Here is a 25,619-nt window from a genome sequence, read left to right as displayed (position 1 = left end):
TTTTCAAAGCATCTCTTCTTAATGATCCGTGAAACACGGATGAAACACAGATGGCATCTGTGGTTTTTGAAGACCCATAGACTATAATGGATGTGATGTATCCGTGAACACAGACAATATAGAGCATGCATCCGTGCTAAAAACACTGACCCATGGACCGTGGTAAAAAACTGATGTGTGAATACATACATTAAGGGCTCTTTCACATGAACGTGTGAAGCCCGTGCTTTGGAATGCAAATTGAGGTCCGCAATGCAGGGGCACCATCCGTGGGGCAGCCGCATGGGTATCGTGAACCTATTCACTTGAATGGGTCCGTGATCCCTCCGTTCCACAAAAATATAGAACATCTTCTATCTTTTTGCGGTGCGGAGGCATGGAACCCCAGGAAGCACTGCGTAGTGCTTCTGTAGTGTTCCGTTCCATGCTTCCATTCTGCATCTCCAGATTTGCGGACCCATTGAGGTGAACGGGTCAACATCCGTTATGTGGAATGCACACGGAGCGGTGCCTGTGTATTGCGGATCCGCAAATGCGGTCAGCAATATGGCAACAGGCAGCACATGTTTGTGTGAATGAGCCCTAAAATGAATGGGGACGTGAGCTGTTCATGGAGAACACGCACAGCACACGTCCGTGAAACACTTATGGATGGAAAAGTCAAATAAAAAAAATAACATTCCCCCGCTTATTGTTCTTTTACCAGAGAGAGACAGCGCATAAAAATGAATAGATGATGGCACAAAAAAATTATGTAAAAATATGCATAAAATGCCCCTAAATAAAAAGCTACCCTGCAATTAAAGTTGCAATTCTTGCCCTGAGCCAATAGGTTGTTTATAAAAACAAATATTAAAAATATTCTAAAAGGAAACAAAACGTATGTTTATAAAATGATTATAAAAAGAAAACTGCATTGACAACTAAAGATGCACTGTTGAAACCAAGTCCAAAGGCAAAAAAGTAAAAATAAAAAGTTAGAGCTATTAAACTAATGTGTGCAAAAAATGGCTAAACTGTGTCTGGCCCAAAAGACCCAAAATGCCCTGGGCCTGAACTGGTTAAACCAGAGCAAGGCTGAAGATAAGGTTACGACATAGTCAATCTTTTTAAAGCTACAGATGAACAAGGACAACGTTGCTTACATGTTTTTTTTTTGGTACTAAACCATTATTTTAAAGAGTTATTCTGACTGTAGGATGTGCATTGCCGACTTAGGAATGCATGGTACGATACCAGGTCATGAAAATTACTAACTGCAGAAATGGAAATTTGGTCAGAAATAATTGTTTATTATGAATAGGGATGAGCGAACTCGAACTGTATAGTTCGGGTTCGTACCGAATTTTGGGGTGTCCGTGACACGGACCCGAACCCGGACATTTTCGTAAAAGTCCGGGTTCGGGTTCGGTGTTCGTCGCTTTCTTCGCGCTTTTGTGACGCTTTCTTGGCGCTTTTTGAAAGGCTGCAAAGCAGCCAATCAACAAGCGTCATACTACTTGCCCCAAGAGGCCATCACAGCCATGCCTACTATTGGCATGGCTGTGATTGGCCAGAGCACCATGTGACCCAGCCTCTATTTAAGCTGGAGTCACATAGCGCCGCCCGTCACTCTGCTCTGATTAGCGTAGGGAGAGGTTGCGGCTGCGACAGTAGGGCGAGATTAGGCAGATTAACTCCTCCAAAGGACTTGATTAACTGATCGATCTGCAGCTGTGGATCATTGAGCTGCTGATCCTCAATTGCTCACTGTTTTTAGGCTGCACAGACCGTTTGTCAGTCACATTTTTCTGGGGTGATCGGCGGCCATTTTGTGTCTTGTGGTGCGCCAGCACAAGCTGCGACCAAGTGCATTTAACCCTCAATGGTGTGGTTGTTTTTTGGCTAAAGCCTACATCAGGGTGAAGCTGTCACACCAAGTGCATTTAACCAGCAATAGTCTGTTCATTTTTTGGCCATATACAAAATCAGGGGCAAGCTGCGCCTGTCACCAAGTGCATTTAACCCTCAATGGTGTGGTTGTTTTTTGGCTAAAGCCTACATCAGGGTGAAGCTGTCACACCAAGTGCATTTAACCAGCAATAGTCTGTTCATTTTTTGGCCATATACAAAATCAGGGGCAAGCTGCGCCTGTCACCAAGTGCATTTAACCCTCAATGGTGTGGTTGTTTTTTGGCTAAAGCCTACATCAGGGTGAAGCTGTCACACCAAGTGCATTTAACCAGCAATAGTCTGTTCATTTTTTGGCCATATACTAAATCAGGGGCAAGCTGCGCCTGTCACCAAGTGCATTTAACCCTCAATGGTGTGGTTGTTTTTTGGCTAAAGCCTACATCAGGGTGAAGCTGTCACACCAAGTGCATTTAACCAGCAATAGTCTGTTCATTTTTTGGCCATATCCCAGTCTAATTCTGTCACTAAATCCATACCGGTCACCCAGCGCCTAAATACTAGGCCTCAAATTTATATCCAGCTAAATCTGTCCCTAGTGCTGTAGCTGGGCGAGTTATTTAGTGTCCGTTCAAGCACATTTCTTGTTCTGGGTTGAAATACAATTCCCAATTTAGCAATTTCATAATTTAGTGGTTCCTGCTATATCAGAGCTCTTTGAAATCTATCCCTAAAAGGGTATATAATATTGAAGGTGCACATAGGGTCATTCAGAGTAACTTCACACACACCCGCTACTGTGTATTTCCAAGTCTAATTCTGTCACTAAACCCATACCTGTCACCCAGCGCCTAAATACTAGGCCTCAAATTTATATCCCGCTAAATCTGTCCCTAGTGCTGTAGCTGGGCGAGTTATTTAGTGTCCGTTCAAGCACATTTCTTGTTCTGGGTTGAAATACAATTCCCAATTTAGCAATTTCATAATTTAGTGGTTTCTGCTATATCAGAGCTATTTGAAATCTATCCCTAAAAGGGTATATAATATTCAAGGTGCACATTGGGTCATTCAGAATAACTTCACACACACCCGCTACTGTGTATTTCCAAGTCTAATTCTGGCACTAAACCCATACCTGTCACCCAGCGCCTAAATACTAGGCCTCAAATTTATATCCCGCTAAATCTGTCCTTAGTGCTGTAGCTGGGCGAGTTATTTAGTGTCCGTTCAAGCACATTTCTTGTTCTGGGTTGAAATACAATTCCCAATTTAGCAATTTCATAATTTAGTGGTTTCTGCTATATCAGAGCTATTTGAAATCTATCCCAAAAAGGGTATATAATATTGAAGGTGCACATAGGGTCATTCAGAATAACTTCACACACACCCGCTACTGTGTATTTCCAAGTCTAATTCTGTCACTAAATCCATACCGGTGACCCAGCGCCTAAATACTAGGCCTCAAATTTAATTCCCTCTAAATCTCTCGTTACCCACCGGTGTACTGTTGTTGCTGGGCAAGATTATTTAGTGTCCGTCAAAGCACATTTTTTGTTCTGGGTTGAAGTACAATTCCCAATTTAGCAATTTCATAATTTAGTGGTTTCTGCTATATCAGAGCTATTTGAAATCTATCCCAAAAAGGGTATATAATATTGAAGGTGCACATAGGGTCATTCAGAATAACTTCACACACACCCGCTACTGTGTATTTCCAAGTCTAATTCTGTCACTAAACCCATACCTGTCACCCAGCGCCTAAATACTAGGCCTCAAATTTAAATCCCTCTAAATCTCTCGTTACCGTTGTCCTGTTGTAGCTGGGAAAGTTATTTAGTGCCCGTCAAAGCACATTTTTTGTTCTGGGTTGAAGTACAATTCCCAATTTAGCAATTTCATAATTTAGTGGTTCCTGCTATATCAGAGCTATTTGAAATCTATCCCTAAAAGGGTATATAATATTGAAGGTGCACATAGGGTCATTCAGAATAACTTCACACACACCCGCTACTGTGTATTTCCAAGTCTAATTCTGTCACTAAATCCATACCGGTGACCCAGCGCCTAAATACTAGGCCTCAAATTTAATTCCCTCTAAATCTCTCGTTACCCACCGCTGTACTGTTGTTGCTGGGCAGAGTATTTAGTGTCCGTCAAAGCACATTTTTGTTCTGGGTTGAAGTACAATTCCCAATTTAGCAATTTCATAATTTAGTGGTTTCTGCTATATCAGAGCTATTTGAAATCTATCCCTAAAAGGGTATATAATATTGAAGGTGCACATAGGGTCATTCAGAATAACTTCACACACACCCGCTACTGTGTATTTCCAAGTCTAATTCTGGCACTAAACCCATACCTGTCACCCAGCGCCTAAATACTAGGCCTCAAATTTATATCCCGCTAAATCTGTCCTTAGTGCTGTAGCTGGGCGAGTTATTTAGTGTCCGTTCAAGCACATTTCTTGTTCTGGGTTGAAATACAATTCCCAATTTAGCAATTTCATAATTTAGTGGTTTCTGCTATATCAGAGCTATTTGAAATCTATCCCTAAAAGGGTATATAATATTCAAGGTGCACATTGGGTCATTCAGAATAACTTCACACACACCCGCTACTGTGTATTTCCAAGTCTAATTCTGTCACTAAACCCATACCTGTCACCCAGCGCCTAAATACTAGGCCTCAAATTTATATCCCTCTAAATCTCTCGTTACCACCGCTGTACTGTTGTGCTGGGCAAGTTATTTAGTGTCCGTCAAAGCACATTTTTTGTTCTGGGTTGAATAACAATTCCCAATTTAGCAATTTCATAATTTAGTGGTTTCTGCTATATCAGAGCTATTTGAAATCTATCCCAAAAAGGGTATATAATATTGAAGGTGCACATAGGGTCATTCAGAATAACTTCACACACACCCGCTACTGTGTATTTCCAAGTCTAATTCTGTCACTAAACCCATACCTGTCACCCAGCGCCTAAATACTAGGCCTCAAATTTAAATCCCTCTAAATCTCTCGTTACCGTTGTCCTGTTGTAGCTGGGAAAGTTATTTAGTGCCCGTCAAAGCACATTTTTTGTTCTGGGTTGAAGTACAATTCCCAATTTAGCAATTTCATAATTTAGTGGTTCCTGCTATATCAGAGCTATTTGAAATCTATCCCAAAAAGGGTATATAATATTGAAGGTGCACATAGGGTCATTCAGAATAACTTCACACACACCCGCTACTGTGTATTTCCAAGTCTAATTCTGTCACTAAATCCATACCGGTGACCCAGCGCCTAAATACTAGGCCTCAAATTTAATTCCCTCTAAATCTCTCGTTACCCACCGGTGTACTGTTGTTGCTGGGCAAGATATTTAGTGTCCGTCAAAGCACATTTTTTGTTCTGGGTTGAAGTACAATTCCCAATTTAGCAATTTCATAATTTAGTGGTTTCTGCTATATCAGAGCTATTTGAAATCTATCCCTAAAAGGGTATATAATATTGAAGGTGCACATAGGGTCATTCAGAATAACTTCACACACACCCGCTACTGTGTATTTCCAAGTCTAATTCTGTCACTAAACCCATACCTGTCACCCAGCGCCTAAATACTAGGCCTCAAATTTAAATCCCTCTAAATCTCTCGTTACCGTTGTCCTGTTGTAGCTGGGAAAGTTATTTAGTGCCCGTCAAAGCACATTTTTTGTTCTGGGTTGAAGTACAATTCCCAATTTAGCAATTTCATAATTTAGTGGTTCCTGCTATATCAGAGCTATTTGAAATCTATCCCAAAAAGGGTATATAATATTGAAGGTGCACATTGGGTCATTCAGAATAACTTCACACACACGCTTCTGTGCATTTCCAAGTCTAATTCTGTCACTAAATCCATACCGGTGACCCAGCGCCTAAATACTAGGCCTCAAATTTAATTCCCTCTAAATCTCTCGTTACCCACCGCTGTACTGTTGTTGCTGGGCAAGATATTTAGTGTCCGTCAAAGCACATTTTTTGTTCTGGGTTGAAGTACAATTCCCAATTTAGCAATTTCATAATTTAGTGGTTTCTGCTATATCAGAGCTATTTGAAATCTATCCCTAAAAGGGTATATAATATTGAAGGTGCACATAGGGTCATTCAGAATAACTTCACACACACCCGCTACTGTGTATTTCCAAGTCTAATTCTGTCACTAAATCCATACCGGTGACCCAGCGCCTAAATACTAGGCCTCAAATTTAATTCCCTCTAAATCTCTCGTTACCCACCGTTGTACTGTTGTTGCTGGGCAAGATATTTAGTGTCCGTCAAAGCACATTTTTTGTTCTGGGTTGAAGTACAATTCCCAATTTAGCAATTTCATAATTTAGTGGTTTCTGCTATATCAGAGCTATTTGAAATCTATCCCTAAAAGGGTATATAATATTCAAGGTGCACATTGGGTCATTCAGAATAACTTCACACACACACGCTTCTGTGCATTTCCAAGTCTAATTCTGTCACTAAATCCATACCGGTCACCCAGCGCCTAAATACTAGGCCTCAAATTTATATCCCGCTGAATTTGAATACAATACATTGGGCCAAATAATATATTTGTTGTTGTGGTGAACCATAACAATGAGAAAAACATCTAGTAAGGGACGCGGACGTGGACATGGTCGTGGTGGTGTTAGTGGACCCTCTGGTGCTGGGAGAGGACGTGGCCGTTCTGCCACATCCACACGTCCTAGTGTACCAACTACCTCAGGTCCCAGTAGCCGCCAGAATTTACAGCGATATATGGTGGGGCCCAATGCCGTTCTAAGGATGGTAAGGCCTGAGCAGGTACAGGCATTAGTCAATTGGGTGGCCGACAGTGGATCCAGCACGTTCACATTATCTCCCACCCAGTCTTCTGCAGAAAGCGCACAGATGGCGCCTGAAAACCAACCCCATCAGTCTGTCACATCACCCCCATGCATACCAGGGAAACTGTCTCAGCCTCAAGTTATGCAGCAGTCTCTTATGCTGTTTGAAGACTCCGCTGGCAGGGTTTCCCAAGGGCATCCACCTAGCCCTTCCCCAGCGGTGAAAGACATAGAATGCACTGACGCACAACCACTTATGTTTCCTGATGATGAGGACATGGGAATACCACCTCAGCATGTCTCTGATGATGACGAAACACAGGTGCCAACTGCTGCGTCTTTCTGCAGTGTGCAGACTGAACAGGAGGTCAGGGATCAAGACTGGGTGGAAGACGATGCAGGGGACGATGAGGTCCTAGACCCCACATGGAATGAAGGTCGTGCCACTGACTTTCACAGTTCGGAGGAAGAGGCAGTGGTGAGACCGAGCCAACAGCGTAGCAAAAGAGGGAGCAGTGGGCAAAAGCAGAACACCCGCCGCCAAGAGACTCCGCCTGCTACTGACCGCCGCCATCTGGGACCGAGCACCCCAAAGGCAGCTTCAAGGAGTTCCCTGGCATGGCACTTCTTCAAACAATGTGCTGACGACAAGACCCGAGTGGTTTGCACGCTGTGCCATCAGAGCCTGAAGCGAGGCATTAACGTTCTGAACCTGAGCACAACCTGCATGACCAGGCACCTGCATGCAAAGCATGAACTGCAGTGGAGTAAACACCTTAAAACCAAGGAAGTCACTCAGGCTCCCCCTGCTACCTCTTCTGCTGCTGCCGCCTCGGCCTATTCTGCTGCTGCCGCCTCGGCCTCTTCCTCCGCCTCTGGAGGAACGTTGGCACCTGCCGCCCAGCAAACAGGGGATGTACCACCAACACCACCACCACCACCTCCGTCACCAAGCGTCTCAACCATGTCACACGCCAGCGTTCAGCTCTCCATCTCACAAACATTTGATAGAAAGCGTAAATTCCCACCTAGCCACCCTCGATCCCTGGCCCTGAATGCCAGCATTTCTAAACTACTGGCCTATGAAATGCTGTCATTTAGGCTGGTGGACACAGACAGCTTCAAACAGCTCATGTCGCTTGCTGTCCCACAGTATGTTGTTCCCAGCCGGCACTACTTCTCCAAGAGAGCCGTGCCTTCCCTGCACAACCAAGTATCCGATAAAATCAAGTGTGCACTGCGCAACGCCATCTGTAGGCAAGGTCCACCTAACCACAGATACGTGGACCAGTAAGCACGGCCAGGGACGCTATATCTCCCTAACTGCACACTGGGTAAATGTAGTGGCAGCTGGGCCCCAGGCGGAGAGCTGTTTGGCGCACGTCCTTCCGCCGCCAAGGATCGCAGGGCAACATTCTTTGCCTCCTGTTGCCACCTCCTCCTTCTCGGCTTCCTCCTCCTCTTCTTCCACCTGCTCATCCAGTCAGCCACACACCTTCACCACCAACTTCAGCACAGCCCGGGGTAAACGTCAGCAGGCCATTCTGAAACTCATATGTTTGGGGGACAGGCCCCACACCGCACAGGAGTTGTGGCGGGGTATAGAACAACAGACCGACGAGTGGTTGCTGCCGGTGAGCCTCAAGCCCGGCCTGGTGGTGTGTGATAATGGGCGAAATCTCGTTGCAGCTCTGGGACTAGCCAATTTGACGCACATCCCTTGCTTGGCGCATGTGCTGAATTTGGTGGTGCAGAAGTTCATTCACAACTACCCCGACATGTCAGAGCTGCTGCATAAAGTGCGGGCCGTCTGTTCGCGCTTCCGGCGTTCACATCCTGCTGCTGCTCGCCTGTCTGCGCTACAGCGTAACTTCGGCCTTCCCGCTCACCGCCTCATATGCGACGTGCCCACCAGGTGGAACTCCACCTTGCACATGCTGGACAGACTGTGCGAGCAGCAGCAGGCCATAGTGGAGTTTCAGCTGCAGCACGCACGGGTCAGTCGCACTACAGAACAGCACCACTTCACCACCAATGACTGGGCCTCCATGCGAGACCTGTGTGCCCTGTTGCGCTGTTTCGAGTACTCCACCAACATGGCCAGTGGCGATGACACCGTTATCAGCGTTACAATACCACTTCTATGTCTCCTTGAGAAAACACTTAGGGCGATGATGGAACAGGAGGTGGCCCAGGAGGAGGAGGAGGAGGATGAGGAAGAGGGGTCATTTTTAGCACTTTCAGGCCAGTCTCTTCGAAGTGACTCAGAGGGAGGTTTTTTGCAACAGCAGAGGCCAGGTACAAATGTGGCCAGCCAGGGCCCACTACTGGAGGACGAGGAGGACGAGGATGAGGAGGAGGTGGAGGAGGATGAGGATGAAGCATGGTCACAGCGGGGTGGCACCCAACGCAGCTCGGGTCCATCACTGGTGCGTGGCTGGGGGGAAAGGCAGGACGATGACGATACGCCTCCCACAGAGGACAGCTTGTCCTTACCCCTGGGCAGCCTGGCACACATGAGCGACTACATGCTGCAGTGCCTGCGCAACGACAGCAGAGTTGCCCACATTTTAACCTGTGCGGACTACTGGGTTGCCACCCTGCTGGATCCACGCTACAAAGACAATGTGCCCACCTTACTTCCTGCACTGGAGCGTGATAGGAAGATGCGCGAGTACAAGCGCACGTTGGTAGACGCGCTACTGAGAGCATTCCCAAATGTCACAGGGGAACAAGTGGAAGCCCAAGGCCAAGGCAGAGGAGGAGCAAGAGGTCGCCAAGGCAGCTGTGTCACGGCCAGCTCCTCTGAGGGCAGGGTTAGCATGGCAGAGATGTGGAAAACTTTTGTCAACACGCCACAGCTAACTGCACCACCACCTGATACGCAACGTGTTAGCAGGAGGCAACATTTTACTAACATGGTGGAACAGTACGTGTGCACACCCCTCCACGTACTGACTGATGGTTCGGCCCCATTCAACTTCTGGGTCTCTAAATTGTCCACGTGGCCAGAGCTAGCCTTTTATGCCTTGGAGGTGCTGGCCTGCCCGGCAGCCAGCGTTTTGTCTGAACGTGTATTCAGCACGGCAGGGGGCGTCATTACAGACAAACGCAGCCGCCTGTCTACAGCCAATGTGGACAAGCTGACGTTCATAAAAATGAACCAGGCATGGATCCCACAGGACCTGTCCGTCCCTTGTCCAGATTAGACATTAACTACCTCCCCATAACCATATATTATTGGACTCCAGGGCACTTCCTCATTCAATCCTATTTTTATTTTCATTTTACCATTATATTGCGATGCTACCCAAAGTTGAATGAACCTCTCCTCTGCCTGTGTGCTAGGCCTAAATATATGCCAATGGACTGTTGCAGTGGTGGCTGACATGAAGCCTGATTCTCTGCTATGACATGCAGACTAATTCTCTGCTGACATGAAGCCAGATTGTCTGTTACGGGACCTCTCTCCTCTGCCTGGGTGCTGGGCCTAAATTTATGACAATGGACTGTTGCAGTGGTGGCTGACGTGAAGCCTGATTCTCTGCTATGACATGCAGACTGATTCTCTGCTGTCATGAAGCCAGATTGTCTGTTACGGGACCTTTCTCCTCTACCTGGGTTCTGGGCCTAAATTTATGAAAATTGACTCTTACAGTGGTGGGTGACGTGAAGCCTGATTCTCTGCTATGATATGAAGACTGATTCTCTGCTGACATGAAGCCAGATTGTCTGTTACGGGACCTTTCTCCTCTGCCTGGGTTCTGGGCCTAAATTTATGAAAATTGACTCTTACAGTGGTGGGTGACGTGAAGCCTGATTCTCTGCTATGATATGAAGACTGATTCTCTGCTGACATGAAGCCAGATTGTCTGTTACGGGACCTTTCTCCTCTGCCTGGGTTCTGGGCCTAAATTTATGAAAATTGACTCTTACAGTGGTGGGTGACGTGAAGCCTGATTCTCTGCTATGATATGAAGACTGATTCTCTGCTGACATGAAGCCAGATTGTCTGTTACGGGACCTTTCTCCTCTGCCTGGGTTCTGGGCCTAAATTTATGAAAATTGACTCTTACAGTGGTGGGTGACGTGAAGCCTGATTCTCTGCTATGATATGAAGACTGATTCTCTGCTGACATGAAGCCAGATTGTCTGTTACGGGACCTTTCTCCTCTGCCTGGGTTCTGGGCCTAAATTTATGAAAATTGACTCTTACAGTGGTGGGTGACGTGAAGCCTGATTCTCTGCTATGATATGAAGACTGATTCTCTGCTGACATGAAGCCAGATTGTCTGTTACGGGACCTTTCTCCTCTGCCTGGGTTCTGGGCCTAAATTTATGAAAATTGACTCTTACAGTGGTGGGTGACGTGAAGCCTGATTCTCTGCTATGATATGAAGACTGATTCTCTGCTGACATGAAGCCAGATTGTCTGTTACGGGACCTCTCTCCTCTGCCTGGGTGCTGGGCCTAAATATATGCCAATGGACTGTTGCAGTGGTGGCTGACGTGAAGCCTCATTCTCTGCTATGACATGCAGACTAATTCTCTGCTGACATGAAGACAGATTCTCTGTTACGGGACCTCTCTCCTCTGCCTGGGTGCCGGGGCCTAAATATCTGAGAATGGACTGTTCCAGTGGTGGCTGACGTGAAGCCTCATTCTCTGCTATGACATGCAGACTAATTCTCTGCTGACATGAAGACAGATTCTCTGTTACGGGACCTCCCTCCTCTGCCTGGGTGCTGGGCCTAAATATATGCCAATGGACTGTTGCAGTGGTGGCTGACGTGAAGCCTCATTCTCTGCTATGACATGCAGACTAATTCTCTGCTGACATGAAGACAGATTCTCTGTTACGGGACCTCCCTCCTCTGCCTGGGTGCTGGGCCTAAATATATGCCAATGGACTGTTGCAGTGGTGGCTGACGTGAAGCCTCATTCTCTGCTATGACATGCAGACTGATTCTCTGCTGACATGAAGCCAGATTCTCTGTTACGGGACCTCTCTCCTCTGCCTGTGTGTGTGCTGGGCCTAAATATATGCCAATGGACTGTTGCAGTGGTGGCTGACGTGAAGCCTCATTCTCTGCTATGACATGCAGACTGATTCTCTGCTGACATGAAGCCAGATTCTCTGTTACGGGACCTCTCTCCTCTGCCTGTGTGTGCTGGGCCTAAATATATGCCAATGGACTGTTGCAGTGGTGGCTGACGTGAAGCCTCATTCTCTGCTATGACATGCAGACTAATTCTCTGCTGACATGAAGACAGATTCTCTGTTACGGGACCTCCCTCCTCTGCCTGGGTGCTGGGCCTAAATATATGCCAATGGACTGTTGCAGTGGTGGCTGACGTGAAGCCTCATTCTCTGCTATGACATGCAGACTGATTCTCTGCTGACATGAAGCCAGATTCTCTGTTACGGGACCTCTCTCCTCTGCCTGTGTGTGTGCTGGGCCTAAATATATGCCAATGGACTGTTGCAGTGGTGGCTGACGTGAAGCCTCATTCTCTGCTATGACATGCAGACTGATTCTCTGCTGACATGAAGCCAGATTCTCTGTTACGGGACCTCTCTCCTCTGCCTGTGTGTGTGCTGGGCCTAAATATATGCCAATGGACTGTTGCAGTGGTGGCTGACGTGAAGCCTCATTCTCTGCTATGACATGCAGACTAATTCTCTGCTGACATGAAGACAGATTCTCTGTTACGGGACCTCCCTCCTCTGCCTGGGTGCTGGGCCTAAATATATGCCAATGGACTGTTGCAGTGGTGGCTGACGTGAAGCCTCATTCTCTGCTATGACATGCAGACTAATTCTCTGCTGACATGAAGACAGATTCTCTGTTACGGGACCTCTCTCCTCTGCCTGGGTGCCGGGGCCTAAATATCTGAGAATGGACTGTTCCAGTGGTGGGTGACGGGAAGCCAGATTCTCTGCTATGGAACCTCTCTCCAATTGATTTTGGTTAATTTTTATTTATTTAATTTTTATTTTAATTCATTTCCCTATCCACATTTGTTTGCAGGGGATTTACCTACATGTTGCTGCCTTTTGCAGCCCTCTAGCTCTTTCCTGGGCTGTTTTACAGCCTTTTTAGTGCCGAAAAGTTCGGGTCCCCATTGACTTCAATGGGGTTCGGGTTCGGGACGAAGTTCGGATCGGGTTCGGATCCCGAACCCGAACATTTCCGGGATGTTCGGCCGAACTTCTCGAACCCGAACATCCAGGTGTTCGCTCAACTCTAGTTACGACATAGTCAATCTTTTTAAAGCTACAGATGAACAAGGACAACGTCGCTTACATGTTTTTTTTTTGGTACTAAACCATTTTTTTAAAGAGTTATTCTGACTGTAGGATGTGCATTGCCGACTTAGGAATGCATGGTACGATACCAGGTCATGAAAATTACTAACTGCAGAAATGGAAATTTGGTCAGAAATAATTGTTTATTATGAACACAGAGATGTTCAAAAGTGCAAAACTTGTCATTTTGAGAACTACTAGTTATATTTACCTATGATAGCATTCAGATTTTATTTACATAAAGAGGTACATAGCTGCTACAATTAACAAACTTCACATATGGAAAACGGGACTATAGTTCTTAATGACTACATTTCAGGCAACATTTTTATGTGTTGGTGTCAAAAGTCTACTCTACCTAATACAAAGCAAATTACAGTAAAATAAATGTGGATGTGGTTTTAAAATCTCCATGTGGAACTGAAGGCATATAGTGAATTTTCAAATTTGCAGGATGTCAATTATATTCAGGATTTTAACAATGGATTTTATCTCTTTACAGTACAGAGATGAAATTCAAAGTGATTCCACAGTAAAATTCATGTGTAAGGGTACTTTCACACTTGCGGCAGAACGGATCTGGCAGGCTGTTCACCCTGTCAGATCCGTCCTTCCGCTGTGTCGCCGTGCCGCCAGACCGCCGCTCCGTCCCCATTGACTATAATGGTCAGAGGCCGCCAGACTAAAAAGTCGGACTTTTAGTCCGACGGCCTTTCACCGCACTGCCGTACTGCGCCGGAGTGCTGCCCCCGCCCCCATTGTAGTCAATAGGGACGGAGTGGCGGTCCGGCGGCACGGTGAAACAGCGGAAGGAAGGATCTGACAGGGTGAACAGCCTGCCGAATCCGTACTGCCGCAAGTGTGAAAATACCCTAACACTAAATTTGCTAAAAAAAAATTGTCACAGGTTTGCTGGGGATTTCCTCCTCACATACAATGGAACATGCAACTTTTCAGTTTTTTTTATGACTATACAGGAAAAAAGCCCAAATGCCTCCTTTTTGGCCTGTCATTATGCCTTTTTTCTGCTGTATGAAATAGCTTTGTCTTTCTTGATGACAACCCTCTCAATAGATTAGCTTTAGAGAGAGATTTAACTTCCAACCATAAACTGATCTCTACTATTTTGTGTTTTTTTTTTTACCTCAAAACAGAATTACCCAGACAATTATTTATATAATACTATATATCTACTAAATTATGTTTATTAAAGCTAGTTGATTGCCTAGGTTTATGTTAGCCCTATACCAACTTTTACTGTTATTCCAAAATTATTAAAACTAACCCCACAGACCAAAATTTCACAAAAGGGTGCAAAATGGGTCCTTTATTCAAAAGTGGCTTCCAGTTTATACAATTTGCTCTAAACTCCAAATTCTTCAACCAAAAAAGTATGCTCTATTCTGTTCATTCTTCAAAAAAAGTTGATGGTTTGACAAGAGTTCCTTGGGCTTGCCTGCAAATTCAAAAATTACCTCCTAATAATAATTATTCAATGTATTTGTTTTTAGAAAAATGTAGTTTACATCTTGTCTTACTTTATTTGGACTTTTAGCAGGACAAACAACCTCACTTGACTTTTTAGTCAGACCATTCACTGCGACCAGAGAGAAAAGAAGTTGAATCACTGCATTAGATCATCACACAATACACTAAGTACAATGCTTTTCTGTGGGCATCTTTAGGCCTATCAGAGGAGCAATAGTGCTAGCAGATATATTTCCCTTTTAGCAACAGTAAAATAACAATGGAATCCCACCCTATATAAAGGCTTATTACACTGGTCAATGGTTGGCTAGTTCACCATTAATGAGCATTTGCAGGAGATGATCTGGCAGTGTAATATTGCCGATGAACTCCTGATGAAGCTCGTTCATCAGCAATTGGAATCTTTCAACAAGTTTAAAGGAAATGTGTCATCAGAAAATTATCTGCTGTTTAAATCACTTTTTTATGTTTAACATATGTTTAAATAATTTTAGATTTTTTAAATTTTCCATGTGACTTTTTATATTTAAACTAAAACAAAAAATCTTGCAGTTTTTGCACTGGCCACTATGTCTAATAATTGGCAATGTGGCACTTCTTAGTCTGTACAGATCACTTTACTGCAGTTAACTCATTCTAATCCTGCTTATAATGATATCATTTCTGTGTATAGATAACTGAGGTTCCTTCATTTACAATAGGTGACTATCAGAGCTTTTCTATTCTTTCCTTGTACACTGACCTCCACACAGGTCACAGATCATGCCCAGAAAACTCTCCTATAGAAGTCAATGAGGTCCCCTCCTGACCAATGTGTCTATGGCCCATGGGGCTGCCATAAATAAAAAAAATTCAATGCTGTGCAAATGCTGTTAAGATCAGCTCAGACAGGAAATAAAATTAAAAAATCTACAATCAGAAAATAAAATAGGTTAGAAAGAAAGGATATGAGCTACTATATGATTTTAACTGTCAGATTAAAATTTGGGTGACCCATTTCCTTTAAAAATCATAGTTTGCTGGCAGCAGATCCTGCTGTGTAATCACAAACAGTGATTCAGTATGGTGATGAGAGATGGCATTAGCGATCGCTCTTCCCAATACTGTGGAGGAGATCGCTGCATGCATTAGCGCGGGTCTCCTCTGCTAGCGAAAAGGCGATTGCCAGGAAGGAATGCTTCCCTCCCGACAATTGCAGGATTGCAGGATTATTTAACCTAACCAGCCTTAAGAGTTTTCTCTCTCTGTACTGACTACTACAGAAGGACAATATTTTGATATTTGATTTTCAATGGCATAAGACTGCCAAAATGATTCTGAAAAACGTTCTTTGAAAATGTGTTTACTATAAATATTGAGTTTAAAAAAAGATGGAATTGTCCCTTTAATTAATTTATCGCGTCCAGGGTTATTGCGGCATCCAAAAGTGCTACCCTCTGAGAACTACAGCAAATTCAATGACTCCAACACTGTTTTTATTTCTAAATTAAAAACCAAATGAGTAGAATTCTATCATAATTAGTGTTGAACAAATCAAAGTCCATGAAGTGAACTTCAATTCGAATTTCAGGATACATTTGATTTGCCATGAAGCCGAATTTCCTCGTGGTTTTAAATTAATTTAACCTGAAATAGGGCAAAAATAAAAAAATAAATCATAATTACCTGATCAATTTGCTTGCGAAGGCCAGTGGGCGCCATCTCACCACGAAGATCTCATTGCACCGACTACTTACAAAGAAATGCGCTTAGTGACAAATTAATGTCACAAAGCAAATTCTGTTGTAAAATTTGGAGAAGCAGCCATATCAAATTTTCCCATTATGCGTTCATCTCTAATAATTTAAAACATTTCTTTACATAATCCAAGATATGACTTTCTACCAAAACCAAATTTCATCATAAAAAGCTAAAATTAAAGAGGTGCCTTTATTCTTATTAATTGTATTAGCTAACCATTTACTCCCCAGTCCACTTACAAACAAAGCCTTGGCCAAAGTAACACATTTCTTTTTTAATGAGTGGTCCCTAACACTAGTTCCTACCTGTTATGGGCCATGACAGCAACACAAAGTCCAGGAAGCGCAGGTACAGCATGCACGCCAAGCACACTCTGCTTTTAACCCCGTCCGGTGCCATTACAGCTTTCATCGGATCCAGGGATGCAAGTACCAACGTGCATGCTAAGCCCACTATATACTTCTCCTGGAACCAAAATGGCTACTGGAAGGTGCTATATAAGCAGACTCAGTTTTATACTGATTTTAAAACCAGCCTCCAGGGCATACTAACTGGTCAGGTATGCATGACTGCTTGGAGATTGCCACACCTCCAATATATACTACAAAGAAAAAATATGGGGGATTCAGCCCGCACAACCCTATGCAGGTGCAGATTGCTATGGCGAAATATAGATACAAACGCAAAAACACAAAAGGCGTGGCGATCTCCAAGCAGTCATGCACACCTGACCAGTTAGTCTGCCCTGGAGGCTGGTTTTAAAGTCAGTATAAAACTGAGTCTGCTTATATAACACCTACCAGTAGCCATTAGGCTCCAGGAGAAGTAAATAGTGGGCTCAGCATGCATGTTGGTACTTGCATCCCTGGATCCGATGAAAGCTGTAATGGCACCGGACGGAGTTAAAAGCAGAGTGTGCTTGGCGTGCATGCTGTACCTGCGCTCCCTGGACTTTGTGTGGCTGTCATGGCCCATAAAAGGTAGGAACTAGTGTTAGGGACCACTCATTAAGGCGACCTTGACGTGGTGAGTGGCTTATTACGCTTTGGCCAAAATGTACACCAATGCCTTATTCAACATCCAGCATAAAGGCAGGGCAGAGTGCTGGTTGCAGAGTGCGATTGCATTTTGTGTTTTTGCGTTTGTATCTGTATTTCGCCATAGCAATGTGCACCTGCATAGGGTTGTGCGGGCTAAAGCCCCCACATTTCTTTTTTAGTTATACTGTACTATGCTATACTATACTATTTTTGAGTTATACTATAGACCACACTATATTCTTCCTCCCTCTTCAGCAACTTCTCTCTTTTCACAACTTTCTTAGCTATATACTTAAAAACATTTCAATAATGACAATTAAAACAGGTATATCTATTAAAAGAATGCAAACATTTTAATTAATTGTAGAATTCGAACTAAATTTCATTTTAAATGAAAACATGCAGCTAACTAAAGTTTTCTGCCCTGTTGTTTTCCATTGACTGAGTTTTAATTAATCAGGTAATTAGTACTTAACATGTGTTTCTCTATGGATATATTGATTATATTGTCAGGACTGAATAAATAGTCTTCTGACTAGTTAGCAGTATAACACTTCAATTAAAATTAAATTGTCATTTCAATAGATATTGCCTACTTTTCAGACAGCAAAACGTGTGCCTCTCTGAGACACTGCTATATTATAGTAACTGCAAATTTTTTCTCTTTAAAGGTATTTTCCAGGGCTTAAATTTTTATGATCTGTTTTTCAGTAGTTCTGAAGCCAGATATAGGCACTGGTACTACATAGCTCCTTCCATTGTGTAGTAGATGGAGCTGACTTCTTCAGTGCTTCTCCCGTTCACTTTCATGGGTGCAGTACTGTCTTAACCACTGTGTAGTAGACAGAGTTTGTAGTTCCAGTGCAGACTTTAGGCATCAGGGCTATGAGATAACATTGGGGTGTGAAGTGTTAGATCCATTTGATCTGATGGCTTATTCTGAGGATGGGCCATCAATATTGAAATCCTGACTAATCCTATTAAGAGTATACTTCAGGAAATGAACATGTGGCCCTGACATATGCCATTCAGTTGCCTATATCACCCATTAATTGGAGTTATTATTGCTCCTAACAGGATTTGACTAATAAACACACGATAGGCAAAGTAAACCTCTTCTACCATCTTCTCATTGGCTAAGGCATGGCCTAAATAGGACCAATCATATGAACTATCTAAAAAAAGATTGAAAGCCCCCAAAAATTGCAACGTCCTACTACTGGTGAGACTGTTCAGAACATTTCCTATCACAAGTAAAACAGGCCCCAACAAACAGCATCATCCATACTTTTATCCCTTATAGGTAGTTATAAAAATTTATATCACTCCATAACGGAATCTCCATCTCTGTAGTTACAATAAGGCTGGATTCTCATCACAGTTTAGTTTTCCGTTCTTCTGCTCCATCAGATGAACAAAAAAAGATTCTTTTTTTTAGTGTCTGTTGTGCTCTTTTTGTATCCGTTTTTGTCAGTTCCATGTAAGATCCGTTATTTTAGACAGGAGAAAAACCCCTAAATGGGGACAAATATAATGAATTTCAGATGAAAATGGGTAAAATGGCTGCAAAATGAGCACAACCGATGCTTAAAATAGAAGAAGAACGAACCCTAAGTAATGTATTAGAGAATTTCATTATGAGCAATTATTTATAACTTGGATTTTCCCTTTATGAGCTGATTGATTTTAATAATGATGTATTTTGCTCTTCTCATCTATCAGCAGGATACATGCTGATTGGTTGGAGCTGAAAGGTTGTCTGTCCTTTCCTTTAACAGATTATAGGTGACATAATCTACATCTGTATTCAGCTGATGGCACTTGGAAAGTAGTGAAGAGGAGTGCGGCTTCTAAGCAAATGCCATCTTGAATTGCTATTATTACCTTAAAGGGATTTTATCATCTACTACATGTATAGAATATTGCTATGCTATGCCACCATCGTCAGATTGAGATGGGACCCACACCAATCTGCAGAACAGGCCCCTAATAGTGAAACTACCATTTACTTCTCTAAGGCCTCTTTCACATGGGTGTTGTGTGTCAGGGCCGGATAGGTTGCGGGTGTGTCGCGGGAAAATCGTGCGATTTTGCCTGCAAGTTGGGTGAGTTTTGTATGCGATTGCTTTGCGTTCTTCAGTTTTTCCACATGAGTACAATGCATTTTGCACGCACGTTAGAAAAAACTGAATTTGGTAACCAGACCCAAACCCGGACTTCTTCACTGAAGTTCGGGTTTGGGTTAGGTATTTTGTAGATTTTAATATTTTAGTAAATTAGGGATGGAGGGGTTAAAAAATTTAGAGGGGTTAAAAAATTTAAAAGAAATTATTAAACTCACCTCATCCACTTGTTCGTGCTGCCCGGCTCGTCTGTCTTCTTTTTTCTTCTTTGATGGCCTGGGAGGAAAAGGACCTTTGGTGACATTACTGCGCTCATCACATGGTCCGTCACATGGTCCATCACTATGGTGATGGACCATGTGATGAGCGCAGTGACGTCACCAAAGGTCCTTTTCCTCCCAGGTCATCAAAGAAGAAAGAAGACGAGCCAGGCAGCGTAAACAAGTGGATGAGGTGAGTTTAATTTTAATTTTGAACCCCTCCATCCCTAATTTACTTAGCATTCTGTATTAAGAATGCTATTATTTTCCCTTATAACCACGTTAAAAGAGAAAATAATAATGATCGGGTCACCATCCCAATCGTCACCTAGAAACCATGCGTGAAAATCGCCCCGCATCTGCATTTGATTGTGGATGCTTGCGATTTTCATGCAGCCCCATTCACTTCTATGGGGCCTGCATTGCATGAAAAACGCACAATTTTCACGCAACGCACAACTGATGCGTGAAAATCACCGCTCATGTGCACAGCCCCATAGAAATGAATGGGTCTGTATTCAGTGTGGGTACAATGCGTTCACCTCACTCATTGCACCCGCGCGGAAAACTTGCCCGTGTGAAAGGGGCCTTAGAGTTCTGAAAATTGTTGAGCAGGCATACTCGTATATTTTCGGCAGTCCCATAGAAATTAATTGAGGGCGACCACACATGCATGAGAAGTGGGACCCACCAGATTCCGATATTGATGGATTATCCTAGCAATATGCCACCAATGTCTCAGGTGAGACAAACCCCTTTAAAGTGAGTAATTCAGTTGAAAGATGTATGTACATCAGGGAATTTCTGATAACAGGTGCTTCAAAATACCCAAAATGCATACTATAGATTTACCATTAGTATAAATAAATGTTCTGGCATCAACATTGGTTGTGGAATTTTTTTTTGTGATCTATGAAGAAAAATAGGAGACAAACTACACTACGTGCAGAATTATTAGGCAAATGAGTATTTTGACCACATCATCCTCTTTATGCATGTTGTCTTACTCCAAGCTGTATAGGCTCGAAAGCCTACTACCAATTAAGCATATTAGGTGATGTGCATCTCTGTAATGAGAAGGGGTGTGGTCTAATGACATCAACACCCTATATCAGGTGTGCATAATTATTAGGCAACTTTCTTTCCTTTGGCAAAATGGGTCAAAAGAAGGACTTGACAGGCTCAGAAAAGTCAAAAATAGTGAGATATCTTGCAGAGGGATGCAGCACTCTTAAAATTGCAAAGCTTCTTAAGCGTGATCATCGAACAATCAAGCGTTTCATTCAAAATAGTCAACAGGGTCACAAGAAGCGTGTGGAAAAACCAAGGCGCAAAATAACTGCCCATGAACTGAGAAAAGTCAAGCGTGCAGCTGCCAAGATGCCACTTGCCACCAGTTTGGCCATATTTCAGAGCTGCAACATCACTGGAGTGCCCAAAAGCACAAGGTGTGCAATACTCAGAGACATGGCCAAGGTAAGAAAGGCTGAAAGACGACCACCACTGAACAAGACACACAAGCTGAAACGTCAAGACTGGGCCAAGAAATATCTCAAGACTGATTTTTCTAAGGTTTTATGGACTGATGAAATGAGAGTGAGTCTTGATGGGCTAGATGGCTGGATTGGTAAAGGGCAGAGAGCTCCAGTCCGACTCAGACGCCAGCAAGGTGGAGGTGGAGTACTGGTTTGGGCTGGTATCATCAAAGATGAGCTTGTGGGGCCTTTTTGGGTTGAGGATGGAGTCAAGCTCAACTCCCAGTTTCTGGAAGACACCTTCTTCAAGCAGTGGTACAGGAAGAAGTCTGCAAGGTAAGAAAAACATGATTTTCATGCAGGACAATGCTCCATCACACGCGTCCAAGTACTCCACAACGTGGCTGGGAAGAGAGGGTATAAAAGAAGAAAATCTAATGACATGGCCTCCTTGTTCACCTGATCTGAACCCCATTGAGAACCTGTGGTCCATCATCAAATGTGAGATTTACAAGGAGGGAAAACAGTACACCTCTCTGAACAGTGTCTGGGAGGCTGTGGTTGCTGCTGCACGCAATGTTGATGGTGAACAGATCAAAACACTGACAGAATCCATGGATGGCAGGCTTTTGAGTGTCCTTGCAAAGAAAGGTGGCTATATTGGTCACTGATTTGTTTTTGTTTTGTTTTTGAATGTCAGAAATGTATATTTGTGAATGTTGAGATGTTATATTGGTTTCACTGGTAAAAATAAATAATTGAAATGGGTATATATTTGTTTTTTGTTAAGTTGCCTAATAATTATTATTATCCCCCTAAAATAGCTAAAACTAAAAACAAACTAAAAACTACTTCCAAAAATATTCAGCTTTGATATTAATGAGTTTTTTGGGTTCATTGAGAACATGGTTGTTGTTCAATAATAAAATTAATCCTCAAAAATACAACTTGCCTAATAATTCTGCACTCCCTGTAATATCTTGTATTCCAGTTTGCCTTATTAATATCATAGATAAAATAATTGGCTAACTAAAAGGTTTGAATATAAAAAAAAACACATAATATTCCATTAGGACTACCATCAAAATGCCTACTATATGAATCTTGATAATTATAGCTAGAAAAGTATCTGAGGGCCCTCCATTGATTTACACACCTATGTACCTTTAAAAACATGTTAAAATATGTAGGTCATATCATCTTTTATGAATTCTAGTACATTATTTGTAAGTCAGCTCCATAAGAAATATCAAGAGCAACAATTAAATGGCTACAAGTAAGCTTCAAATGGAGTTGTCTTCTGCGGCAATCTTTCATTGTTACAATCTGGACTCTAGTGGACCAGTCTGAAAGGATAATCTAAAGTAAAGTAAACTAAACTAAATAATGGTATAAACGGAAATGTGTCACCACAATCTTGGAGTATTATCTATTTTGCTCCTGCCCCCCATTCCTCTGGTGTTAGGGTTTAAAGCTGCATTGAAATACATTGTCAGGACTTTGTTTTGTCAGTGCAGCTTTGAGTGCTGACAGTACAGGAACGGGGGGCAGTAGGGAAATAAAACATGACGATCTGGACTCCTTTTCTGCAGTACAACTCATGTATTACTGCAGATAATATTCCAGGATCGTGGTGATAGATTCCATTTAACTTTAAAAACAATTAATATTTTGGCAAAACTTTGCTTTAAATTTTAGATCTTGAGTATGTAGACAAGTATCCCAAATCCAGAAACATTTTTATCACTACATTTATCTTTTTATATATATATATATATATTAAGACATAGCACACATCACAGGACTCTGGGTAGGTATGCTTTTATATGGTAAGAAATTATTTGTGAAATTCAATAGAGGACATTTATGAATGCTTTTACACCACTGTTGTGGCATGAAAAAGTCGCAAATTATGGTGCACACCATATTTGTGCCATAATTTGTGACTTTTTAAGCTTCTTTCTGAAATAGTTATATAAGGGGTGAAACATAACAGGAGGGATGGGGATTAGCTCATCCACCGGATTTACTATAATTTACATCAGTAACTAGCATATATTAGACCTCAAGTCTATTAGTCTCAAATGGGTTTGAGTTTCTAGCACATGGAGCGTCAGAAATGTGACTAATTTATTAAGAGATATTTGCCTCTTAGGTTCATCTCACTCCAGCACAGGGGATATCAAGACTGGCGTATAGGTCTTGATAAATCTCCCCAATGTTTAATTTCTGCTCAGAATTCTACTGTAAAGAATTTTTGGGAAAGATTTATGGATTGCTTTGTGAATAAATTATTTTAGTATACTTCCGGAAAGTATCTTATGTGCTGCTTTACGAGCAAATGAAGCACCAAAACAGAATGAACATCATCAGCATTTGACTCTAGAGGTTTTTGAATGATGAAAGACGGTGGTAGAAAGAATAGGGTGGTGTCTGTGATTCTTTGCTTGAAATGTTCCTCAGAAGTGTTAGTTTGTGTGCTGGATAATCTGTGTGTTTTTCAGTGAATGAGTCTATTCTGATCAATACTTGTGTGTGTTATGCTAATCAGTGGGCATTGAGTTGATCTAAGTGAGCTGCTCTGAACTGAGATGGATAGAGTTTGACTACAAGTAATATCCTGATTAGTGTGAGACAGTGTGTTGATTGGGTAATTAAGTAAATGCCTGTGCTGGATTCCCGAGACTGTGTCAATGTTGGATTTATACTTTGATTAATAACCTAGTAAACCCATAAAAATCTATCCCACTCTCCCAAGAAATACAATTGTAAACACATACCATGAGTAAGAAACAAAGCTAAAGACATTTATGGCATTAATATGTAACACTCAACTAAGTAAATTTAACCCTGGGGTAAAAATCTTGACAAAAATTAACATGAAAATTATTAACTTTAAATCACAGTAAAGCCTAATTCAGACATCCGTGGAATAAGGCGCGTGAGATACCGGCCTGTCATTGCAGGAGCGCGCGGCATCATAGCAACCAATGATGCTGTGCGCACCTGCAATGCCAGTCCGGTATTTCAAGGACCGTGTTCCACGGACGTCTTAATAATAGATAGATAATGTCAAAGCCATATGCAATGCATTTTGGATATCAAATGTGGAACTGGGCACACCAGCAATGAAGTGTAATATCAACCCCTTCAGGACACAGCTATTTTCCTCCGCTTCAGGACGAGGCCGTTTTTTGCAAATTTGACGTGTCACTTTATGTGGTGATAACTTTAAAACGCTTTTACTTATCCAAGCCATTCTGAGATTGTTTTCTTGTCATATATTGTACTTCATGACAGTGGTAAATGTGAGTCAAAATATTTCATTTTTATTTATAAAAAGATTCAAAATTTACCAAAAATTTAGAAAAATTAGCAATTTTCAAAATTTACATTTCTCTGATTTTAAAACAGATAGCGATACCTCTTAAAATAGTTATTACTTTACATTTACCATATGTCTACTTCATGTTTGGATCATTTTTTAAATTATATTTTCTTTTTTGGGGACGTTAGAAGGCTTAGAAGTTTAGAAGCAAATCTTGAAATGTTTCTGAAAATTTCCAAAACCCACTTTTTAAGGACCAGTTCAGGTCTAAAGTCACTTTGCGAGTCTTATATAATAGAAACCACCCATAAATGGCCCCAGTTTCGAAACTACACCCCTCAAGACTGATTTTACAAACTTTGGTAACCCTTTAGGTGTATCACAAGAATTAAAGGAAAATGTAGATGAAATTTGTGCAGGAGTGGCTCCGATGTTCCTGACTGGAAGATATTGGCAAAGTTCTCAACTTTTAACTTGGGCCTGAGGAATTAGCTAGTATTGTCAGTTGCGTATCATTTTGGTGCATTTTTTGCAGTGATTTTTGTATGTGTATTTTTTCATCTGCACAATGTATCATTTTGTGTAAGATGTTCTTGTGGTGCATGCGGTCCGTCCCGGCATCCTCCATTGTACCCAGTTTTTGCTGGGGATTGCCGTTGTCTGCGGACCGCTTGCTGAGGAATTGCTCACCCGGTTATAGACACGCCACAGTGTCTGGGTTTAAAGCATTATCACCCCTTTAGGCCACTTTTTTCAGTGAGTTTTTTTGTCTTTATGTGTATGGAATGTGCCACTTTAATTTGTTGGTAACATTCTTTTGCACCTGGTAGCTTCTCTGTCACATGGTCTGTTATGGGTGCGGCTCACAGCTTTATCCTACCTCACAGTGCATTGGTGATACCACTATGGAGGCATGTGAGAGTCTGGCTGTGAGTTGATTTCTAGCACTGATTCAGACCCGCATGCGGAGGAATTGCTCACCCGGTTATAGACACGCCACAGTGTCTGGGTTTGAAGCATTTTCACCCGTTTAGGCCTCTTTTTTAAGTGAGATATTTTTTTTAACAGACAAATAAAACTCTATATTTATGACTCTGATTCTGTAGTTTACAGAAACACCGCAT

This window comes from Bufo gargarizans, chromosome 9 (assembly GCF_014858855.1).
Source record: "Bufo gargarizans isolate SCDJY-AF-19 chromosome 9, ASM1485885v1, whole genome shotgun sequence".
Lineage (NCBI taxonomy): Eukaryota > Metazoa > Chordata > Amphibia > Anura > Bufonidae > Bufo > Bufo gargarizans.
Note: the sequence above shows the minus strand (reverse complement) of the source record.